At 37.3% G+C, this 11,008-nt stretch overlaps 1 protein-coding gene across 2 annotated transcripts in view; it reads right to left on the bottom strand.

Moving 5' to 3' along the window:
* Positions 1-6,737: 6,737 nt before the first annotated feature.
* The window catches only part of KHDRBS2 (KH RNA binding domain containing, signal transduction associated 2), a 342,378-nt gene continuing 338,107 nt past the window's right edge, over positions 6,738-11,008 (bottom strand). For both annotated transcript variants that reach the window (XR_016464481.1, XR_016464482.1), the window contains 2 exons: positions 9,475-9,641; positions 6,738-7,936 (listed from right to left, as the gene is read on the bottom strand). The gene's annotated coding sequence lies outside the window, so the exon portion shown is untranslated. The remainder of the gene's footprint in view (positions 7,937-9,474; positions 9,642-11,008) is intronic.

Raw genomic sequence — 11,008 nt, 5'->3', positions numbered from 1 at the left:
AAGACTCCCTAATGTGAGCAGTAGTTTAGATACAGTGGGAAGTGGAAAGAGCAACCAGAAGGCATCTGATTTTTTTCTGTATCATATCTATTGTATCCTTCTCTGTCCTTGTTATATTACCTGAGAACAGTGCCGGGTAACGCAAGGTAATATTTTCCAGCCAATGCACAGAGACATTCCATTGGTAAACTGTAAAGGGATCTGGTTGTGTGATAGGTGTTCAGCCTTTTACATGGTCTGGAATTAATTGTTAACAGTACTCAAAATTACCGTTGTGCTGAACTATATACAAAATCTATGTGAGTGATTATTTTTGTCCATTATATTTTTAAAAGAAGGTATTTTTAAGCAAATACGACCATCTCATTAAATAGTCATATCTCCTGAAGCGGCAGACTTTGTTAAATAAAACTGAATTTAGTGCCATGTTCTCAATCACAGGGATAACATTCCTATTTCAGTTTCTGTGATAACTGCAGTTCAGGACAGAGGATCTAAAAGTACTGACTCACATGTTCACCAATTTTTCCACACCCAGCACAGAGCGCACAACTACAATATCAGAAATGGGACAGAGTTTAAACCAAAAAACAGAAAACTTGAGCATTAAAAATGTGAGAGTTGGGCAGCTTACAATATTTATAAAATTTATATACACAGTAAAGAACTTGGAATAATCTAGAAGTGTCATATGAAGACACTTCTAGATTACAGAAGCAGCTGGACTCCAATGGTGTTCTTCTCTCACTTCCTTTTTATTTGCCATTATAGAAATAGGGCTGAGCTGGGCACACTTGAATGAGCTTGGGCTACTGCCACTCTTAGTGGCAAACCTACACTTCCCCCATGACAGATTGCTTTCCTCAGCATCTTCTGTTGTGCTGATAGGAGAGTACAGGGACCCATTCCTCTGCTGTGTTCCTCACTTTGGACATCATCTTGTGTTGCCTGCTGAACAACCAGAAACCAGAGTCACTAATCCCCCTCATTGCTAGAGTCCAGGTAAGTGGTAATAAAGAAAATAAGTCTCATTGCAGAGGAAAAAATTATCTGTGTCTGTTACAACTTGATGAGGGAAGAAACCAGGAGATCTATGAGGCTAGGGACTCAAAGTTTAGGTCTTCAGTGACAAGAGACTAAGAAAAAAGCCACAGCAAGAGACTGCTGATGCAAGTCTTTCTTGTGAACTGAACTTTCTATTTTATTGGTAGAAACTGCAATATGTAAGAGTAGGTGAGCTAAGAAAGTCTTCACAAAATCATTTTTTCCTAGCTAAATCTTCTGGTACTTGAAATAGCAAAAGGGCAGGTAAAGCTTAGCTCACAAAGCTGCTACATCTTAGGCAGGCAGCAAAGAAATATGAGGAGATTTAAAATAACTAACAGGAATTCAACTGCTAGGGACTAGATTATAAAAGGCACATCAAGCATGTTCTTTGTTGCCTAATTCAATGCCTGAGAAGTAGATATAAATAGAGATGCAAGGTAATTTCTTCAGCTCTCTGCATGGCTCAGGCCATTGCACAGGTTGTATGACCAGCGTGGGATATAATCCTAGAATCCCATTAAGGGCTGGTGGCTGACCTGATGACAAGAACACTCACACCTTCCTAGCTACCTTTGGTCATAGGTCTCTATAACTTGAGGAAAAAAGCTGTGTCTTCATGTAGTCATACAGTCCTGTTAATCAGGGTTCTGAGCATGACAAACATTATATTTGATTCTCAGCCATCACCTGTTCACTCATTTTTGTCCTGTTGCAGATGCTGGCTCATAGGCTGTCCACAGGCAGTGTGCTGATCAAGGCCCATGCACTGGGAGTGTCATTACTGTGTGCTCACAATGTGGGACAAAAATGCTGTGAGCTGCACTTGCAGTCAGTGGGAAAGTTGGGGGAAGGAAGAATCCTTCTAGCAAGCCTATTTATATTTGTGCTGCAGCCTGAAGGGACAGATAAGTCTTCCAGCAGAAGAGATGTGCATACATTGTCCTGCTATACAACTGGATACAGTATTCTCTCCTACGCTTGGAAAGAAAACATTCTTACTGGTTTTCATGATGTACATGTAAATACTCACACCAGGCTGTGCTAGGAGCCTTGATTCCCTGGAATCCTAAACACACACACAAACCCAGAGACTTATGAGTCATAGAAAGAATAAACTGGCCCAGAATATGGCCTGGAACACTACCTTGTAGCCATCTGTTATATTAAATGTTTGGTGTGGTCCCTGGGCCTGGCCAACTGCCATCCTTCTGACCACGTCCTCCACCACAATGACTAGCTCAGCAACATCTGCATGGGCAGAGTCCTTTGTGGTTAGATTAGTGGTTAAGACTAGTCCTGAAAGGAAGCTGTAGATGGTCAAAGGAGCTTTCAGCAAGTAGATAACCTTTGGCTCATTCATTTCTATATGGATAATTTGTCCTTAGACTCCTAATGACAGCGCAGTATCTTGTTATATTCTTTTCTTTGCAAGAATGCTATTTTTAGAAATTAAATGTGCAGCTCAAACTGAAAGTCCATACTGCCATAGTCTAATTTCAGGAGAAGGATTTAGCCTTTGTGCTCCTCCATCCTCCTGTCTTTTTCAGTTCTACCTAACAAGAATGCTTTCTTTGCTAAAGGCAGGAAGAAATCAGTCACATATGCAGATCTCCCTTTTGCATGCCTTTTCTCTCTTTGTCCTGCACTCTCTCCTTTAATTGAGCTAGAGAGAAAACATTTAGTAGTCTCTCTCCCTCTTTCCTCTCATTAGGCAAATGATGACATATTCTTTTTCCAGAGTGCCTTTAGAAGCATGCCATAGCAGCCACTGCTCATTATCAGCACTGGGAAAAGAAAAAGCTTGTGACTTGATATTGAATTTATGTAGATGCATGTAAATGAGAAGACAGTTCCTTGAAATCAGATGTAATACAGTAGTGAAAAATCAATGGTGAGAGATCAAAATCCAGCTCAGCAACTGTTTTGAACTTCTGTAACTGTGCATGTAATCTTATACCCTTATCATTTCTAAGGGAAGTAAGCCTCAGAACAATGATACAAGCAGATAAACATCAGGCATATTACATTAATTTTGAATATTGTAATATATATTTCACCTAACTTTGAGGGTCTATTTTCAGATTTGATCATCTCACTTTTGCCTACTGTAGTGTAAAGGGAAGCACAACAATAGCAGAGAAGCAAAGCTCTAGGCTGCACTTTCTCAAATACAACAGTGATTAGCACAGGAACAAAAGAAAAACTCTGCTTACCTTCTCACACACACAGAGATCTCCAGTGAAATCCCCTAGCCCCCACTGCCAACCCTTAAATGAGGTTTGGTGGATCCTGGCTCCACCCCTTCCGGTCACTCAGTTGCATTGCATGCACCTGGGTTGGTCCTGCCTTCCCACCAGGTGCTCAGTCACTGGTTCATGCTGTGACTTAGCATTTCCACTACATCTACATACTGACATTTCCTTATGCAACAAATTCTTTTCCATACATGTGAAACTGGAACAGTCCTTTTTTTTTAAAAAAAAATTGTTCCTGACCTTTCTACTTTTTTCTTTCTATCATTCTTTCTTCCTTTGTTTCTTCTTTCCTTCCTTTCTTCTTTCTCTTTCTCTTTCTCCCTGTCATCCTTCTCTGTAAAATTGTGCTCTAATAATCTCTATATACTTTAGTTACTGCTATTAAATACAATCAAACTTATCACACATTTTTTACTTCTTTTTATTACCATCACAATATTCTCAAATCTTACAGTCACATTATTGACCTACATTGCATTTCTCTAGAGCTAAAAAAAGAGATAATTAACCACAAACAATATAGGTTTCTGTATACCAAAGAAAAATTATTTTTAAGCACTAATTTCAACAATGCAGGGTAAGAGGAATAAAATTAATATTCAACAGAATGAATGGAAAGATGGCTAAATGCAAAAAGGATGCATACAATAGTAACTGCCTACAATTCAAATGCATTATAAAGAAAGCAGTATTCCTATAAATGTGAAGCCTGAGTTTTAATGTGTCTACTGACTTCCATCAAACCTGTTAAAATTCTTTAAGGCATTTTTTAATTAGCAACACCTAACTATACCTGAGACTGAGACAAAATTATGATCTTCATATGAAAGAATAAACTCAGGCATGAAGAAGTAAAGTGGCCAGTAGAAGTCCGCCAACCCACAGTTCCATCTGAAATAAACTAAAATAGATAAAAGCCTGAGTGAAACTGGAGCCCTGAGTGGGTAATATGTGACTGCAACAGCAGCAGTCTTTGGTTCCATCTGCTTTGGTCTTGTTTCCTCACAAGCCTAAGTCCCCGGTCTCCTATGTTGGCCAAATTTGGAGGGCAGGTTTCAGTGTCCATTGGCATCACTTCAAGGTGTATGCCATGGTAGTGTGTGCACATAGAATTTACAGGCAAATAGCATCAGGACCTGAAGTATGTGCAAAACTCAGGATGATTTCAGGGAAGGAAGAGCTGAGCCCAGTATCCCTCACCAGCACAGCTTGCAAGGCAGCCTCCATTCTGATTCAATCACTGGCCTCTCTGCTGAGGTTGTCAACAAAGGTGCCAATTAGTGCCAGTTCTGATGATGATTTTTGTGATGTCAACACCTGTCCACTATGGACTGGACTGCGAGCACAATCACATTTCCCATCAGATGCAGAACAGCTGTCAGGTGGTAGCAAGGCTGAATGATATATTAGCTTCTGTGCACATTAGTAAATCAGACAGGCTGTATTGTCTCTAAAATGCCTTTCATGTCAAATTATTTTCTCTCTTTAATAATGCAACTGACTTTGTTCCCTTGATTTTGATGTGTTTTCTAGCTTATAGATGATTTATTCATATAATATCAAGTAGCACTGTGTGACAAAACAAACTCAAATGCAAGTATAACCAGATTTTAAGCCATACTGGGTAATAATAAGCCCTGCACAATTCTAGCTTGATGGACATGGAGTCATGTACAAAGGAGCGTTTGCAATAGACACGTGCAGATTTTGAATGTGGGTAGATTTGAATACAGTGCATCACTATGGAGCACAAAAGGATGCAGACACAGAACAGGGATGTATGCATATATGTGCAGAGATCCTGACCTGAACACCATAAAACATGGAGGACTTAGTGATCCACATAGCAATTTCCATTTGCAGGGGCAGATCTGCACTATGTTCCACACTGAACACAACCTTCAAGTCTGTGCTGTGGGCTGTGCATCTGTTCTTTCCAGGACAGACCTCACCAGAAAACAAAGCAGCCTATGGGCAGCTCCACTTGGTACTGTCAATTGCATCACCTGATTGTCCTTGCCTTTATGTGAAATAGCAGTGACAAATTCCCACATGCATATCTTTTTAGTTTGGTAAGCAGAATAATTTTCTTTTAGAAAAGCCCTATAAGTACTCAAAAGACTAGAATACTGGGTAATTTTTCTACACAGGATGCTGTGCCCTGCTTGGAGGCCCATCATGGGGTTCCCAATATCCAAAGGAACAAAAACTGTGTGTAATGCTCTCATTTTCTGTACAGTATTGGCTGCAATAAATTGTATTTTAACCAATACTTCATGGTACCTTTCTTACAGGGATTACAATAAGCCAGCTCCTCCTGGTGCAAAGCTGTGTGTGTGGGAATGTGTGTGCTGCACACGGTCAGCTGTGTTTTGACTTCTCTCTTTTAGGATCTTACTTCAATATGAAACATTTTCCACCAGCTGAATTATTATTTTCAATGTGCCATTAATTTAAGGAATATCCCTTGCTTTGAGATGTGACTCATTGTCCAACATTTTACATTCAGATTTTATTCTTAATGTCCTTCCTTCATTAGTGAAAGATTTCACAGCAATGCCCAACCATAATCTGATTTATTGGAGGTAAGTGAGGGAAGTAGGTACCTCTTAAAAGTTCACTGCAAACTGGTATATTGGTTTGCAAGGTACAGTTGATTATTTTGGTAATTTTTCAAAACAGAATTACTGTGATCACCTACTGGAAAAAATCCATTTCATGAAATAACTAAATAAAGCTGCCTAATGTATTCAAGGTAGTTCCCATGTTAAATAGCGTGTGACATGGTAACAGAATTTTGCATAATCAGGAGCAAACTGAAAAAAAGTGTAAGAAATGCCACAGATATTTAGTACTCTCTAAGAACTGCTAGAGTTGTTTGTGCCATTACATGCTGAGACTCCCTTTGGTGCCCTGGGTTCTCTACTCAGTCATTCCATAACTGATTTTTAAAAATTGGGTAACAACAGCATATATTTTATTTCTTAATAGCAGAATTTTATATGTGGTCCAATTTCTTCATAATTCACATGATAAAAATCCATGGATCTGAACTGTGAACAATATTCACCGAAGAACAGTTTTGCTTATTGTTTTCTGGAGGCTTCATAATCTCTTCATATTTCTGGTTTGGAAGCAGAAAAGAGCTACTTGTCATTTTAGTTTCAGGAACTATTAACTAAATAACAAGGAACTCTCTATAAACTTTAAGTGTTATTCAGTGGATTTCTTTTGGACACATGGAAAACATTCATTTCATAAATGCCTATGGAAATTAGCACCTTTCAGGGATCTTCTTTTCTGTAGTTTTGCAAAACCTCTGAAGTTTCGAAATTGGTCACACATTGTCAATGCATTCAAAAAGCTATTTTGTATTTCAGCTACAAAACAAAGGATGTATCTACAGTTTCTAATGGAAAATAAGACCACCTAAGAAAACAAAAACAAAAAACATTTTTTTTTTTTCACTCAAGGCTTGTAAAACGTATTTGGGGCATGTTCATCTTCTCTCTCTTGGCCAGAGCAGAATGGGTTTTCTCAGCAAGGTACTGCACGTAAAGTACCACGGAGATATTTTTTCAGATGTATTCTCTAGATGGTGAAGAAAAAAGAGGTTCCGTATGATTTTACTTATGCGTTCTTATTCACAGCCTTGTACATCTACTTCAGCCAGCTATACTTGAAGATGTGTATCTTTTGGAATCATATAATTTGTTTTTCTTTAATAATCACGAATGTCTTTATTATATAACTTGTTTTGCTCTTATGTAACAGCAGATTTCTCATATCTCATGTGGAATGAATACAAGTGCATGTCACAATAATAAAGGTGCATGTTGTATACTCATGTTTTGATTTTTAAGCACAGCATTTTTTCAACTGTAATAATAAGATTTAACACAAGGGCCAATTTAACAAGATTTAAGACAACAAATCGTGACAGTTCCATATATTAATTGAATTGCTAACAATGTGGGATATAGTGCAAATTCCTTTGCCTTCAAACAGTTCCACATTGTCAGGGACTTACCAGAGCAGAATACATACAATGCATTGTGTGCTGGAATTAATTATTTGTGTTATGCAGTCTTTCAAATGGAAGCTGAAAAATTTACATTTTAAGCCGTTTTGATGCAGAGCATTATCTGTTGCAGTTCAATGCTCTACTTCTTGAAATCACATGCATTATGTACCTTCTGTTAGTAATTATTCCTGTTTTTAAATCTAGAAAATATTGATGGAAACTGGGTCATGTAAGTAGGAAAATGTATAGTAAAAGTCTTCTGCTTCATGTGGATATACCTGAAAAAAATAACATATGTTTTGTCTCTTTAATTAGCTTAGATGTTTGAAATCTAGGCAGGATCCCCAGTCTGAACATTAAACAGGATGAGATTTATTCTATACAATTTCATCATCTTGTTACAATCTTTGTCAAAAGACAGGAAGAGGGAACCCTGTGCCATTTTCAGTTCTTGTTTAATATCTTCTTCACAGGAAAACACTGTCAGGATATTAAACTCATCTGTTCTTTTGGATAATAAGGATGTAATGTACCATTTTGACCTTTCCAAATGCTGTATTTCAAATTGCTGCTCATTAGATTTTTTTTTCTTGATTAAAGGCTTGCTAACCTGTAGAAACAGAATAGAAAAAAACCTAGTCAAGATACAGCATATCAAGCATGATCAAGACAGAACCACATATTTTTATAGCTTAAAGGCAGAAGTGTTAACAGACGTTAACACTTTTTATACTGGATCACTGATGTAATCAGTCGTAGCACAGAAGATAAAATTATGTTTATTTAATTTTTCCTCATGACAATTCAGAGTCTCGAGCTGAACAGTCTCTATTTGGTTCAAGGCTTAATTATTATGATGTGAAATACTCTATTTTGGGAAGCTGTGGAAAAGTTTCAGAGTATAAGAACTGTAATTAAATGATAATAAATATAATAAATATGACTAGGACAAAGATTCTTCTTGGTTGATTTATAAATTCTTAAATTTAAAAATTGATATTAATTGCAATATTGTACACTCTTTTCAAGTCTAATCTCCTGCATGGCATGGCCACAATTTCACTTTCAGCCTCTCTAGCTTCAGTAAGAGAGGTAGTGTATTATAGCTTTCAGAAGGATAAAAATTGCTCCAACTGTTAAAAACTCCCATTGTTAACTTTTGTTGTTGTTGCGGGGAGGGGATGGAAATGACAGATACAATGGAATTCTTGACTCCAGCTACTAATACATTCCTTGCTCCTAAATTAGATAGCTCTTAATTGTCAGAAATACCTGCCTGTAGGTACCTGCAGCCTTCTCAGTCTACACTGAGTCAACTGATAGAGCTTCTTTTGTGTCTTGTTCTTAATGTATTTTCACTAACTTTTTTGTTTGTTTCAGAACTCTTTTTATGTCCATTCTTTCTTATTTTTAACATCGTTTTCAACATAACATATTGACACATGACTTTCCAGTAAAGTCATAAAAATACGAACAAACAGTTCTTCCTCAATTCCTGGTGGTCTGTTTAAGTCTCCCAAGGGTTACATTTGTCTTCAAATAGCATTCCACTCTTCAGCTTATTGTCTACAGTGACACTCTGTCCTTCTCAAAATTACAGCTTTTCTGGCTAATTCAGGAGAAAATCAGACTAAAAGTAAAGGAAATTATTAATTAAAATAAAATAATTAAAAAAAAAAAACAAAAAAACAACATGGTAAAATTACATAATCTGTCCTTCTGCATGCCATTTAAGAAAAAGTCAATGTACTGCTCACTTACATTCACAGTTTGGTTTTGCTATGTGTAAGTGATTTTATTACTGGGACTTTCAGTTGGAAGTTTAAGACAGACTGGTTTCCTCTTTGTTTTCAATAGCCTATGAGCATAACAGTGAAGTGGTTTTGCCTATTATTAACCTCTGACCTGGAGAACCTCCCAGCTTGGGACTGGTGTTGCAGAATTATACACACATTCAGCGATAAAATTACTGTTAATGCTGCCCTGGAGAGAGAATACCTCAACCTTGATGTTGATGCTATGATTGTCTCCTAAGGGACTGTGCTGTCTATTAGAGCAATTTGTTAACTGTTGTTTACTCTATTGTGTCTCTATAGATCAGCAAGCATTGTAAAATCACTAGGAAATAATCTTTGTCTTAGCACTTACCAAACCAAAATGTGCAGCAGCAGAACTGCACTGATGGAACACAGGAAACAGTCTAGTCTGGGCAGTGAAAGACACAGTTAATCTCTTCTAGGTGGTTTGTATCACACCCACAAGTATTAAGAGATGAACATTGGGATGCCGTGACAGGTAACAATTCACTTGGCTCTCTATAGGAAAACAGATTAGTATCACTAAGAAGAGCAATAGCTTAAAGTTCTCAGTATAATACACTATCTTAGACACATTTTTTTTACTTGAGTCTGAGCATTAGTATTAATGAAAACCATATTTCCCTAGAAAAGAAACAGACCTCCAAGGAGCAGTTTTAGCTGCAGGTTATGCCAATTGGTTTGCGCTATAATGTTAAGTCTTGGGAGAAGGCAAGTCATCAATCAGGAAGAGGTTACAATGAAACTAGATACTGTACTATTTTTCTGACTTTCAATTGCTATATACGGCTCAATACCAAAAGGAAGGAGCAAAGCCAAAGCAAATATTTAACTGTTCAAAAATCTAGTATTCATGTGTGCCCACAAGTGGGTATCCAGACAAGCACATGAAATCGCATTTATGACTGAAACATGAACTTGCAGTCTTTTCTAGTTTCTATATATTTGAAATAGCAATATGGCATAGCGTTATACAAAATCCTATTCTGCCATGTGGACGCTTTCCAAAAATAAAATACATTTGTATAGTGTTTTTAATTGGACTATACTAAACTAAAGACTATAGCTATGAACTAATTACTGTTGCATTATAGTAATCAGTAAGAAGCAAAACATAAAAAGTGCCTAAAAGGCACTGTCCTTTCCAAATCCCAAGAGATTCTGAGATTATAGATTCTGTGAATCTATAAATTTATTCAAGGAAAAATGCACTGGACATGGCTACTTTGACCACCTACATGAGTAATCCAAATCTGTTTAAAGATAATAAATGTTTTGTTTGGCGGTATTATAAAATCAGCTACCCATAAAATTTAGCCATATGGCTCTTCCTCTTCTAAGAATGAGATTGCTGTCACCTATCCTACTTTAAAAGTGCTTCATGGAGAGCTACATAAATGCATTCTACAGATAGCAGGGCTGGGAACTTTTTTTTTTTCTTTTGCTAAACATCAAGCCTACATAAACTTCAGTAAGCCTACAAAAACTGATTTTATGTTTTGTTTTTGAGAGATGGGTAAAAGTGGACTTGGAGAATAACAAATGCACAAATACCAAAATGACAGTAAAATCTAATTAAGGAAACATAAACAGTTGAGATATAATCATTGCAGAATCATAGAATGGTCTGGGTTGGAAGGGACCTTTAAGATCCAACCAGTTCCTGGTTCTAACCCCCTGCTTCCAGAGTGGGGGCATCCACAACCTTGCTGAGCAATCTGTTCCAGTATCTCACCACCCTTACAGTAAAGAATTTCTACCTGGTATCTAATCTAAATCTACCCTCTTCCAGTTTAAAGCCATTTCCCCTTGTCCTGTTGCTACATGCCCTTCTAAAATGTCCCTCCCCAGCTTTCCTGTAGGCC

This window comes from Phasianus colchicus, chromosome 2 (assembly GCF_987193195.1).
Source record: "Phasianus colchicus chromosome 2, bPhaCol1.hap1.1, whole genome shotgun sequence".
Classification (NCBI taxonomy): Eukaryota; Metazoa; Chordata; class Aves; order Galliformes; family Phasianidae; genus Phasianus; species Phasianus colchicus.
Note: the sequence above shows the minus strand (reverse complement) of the source record. Positions and strands in the feature narration are given on the sequence as shown.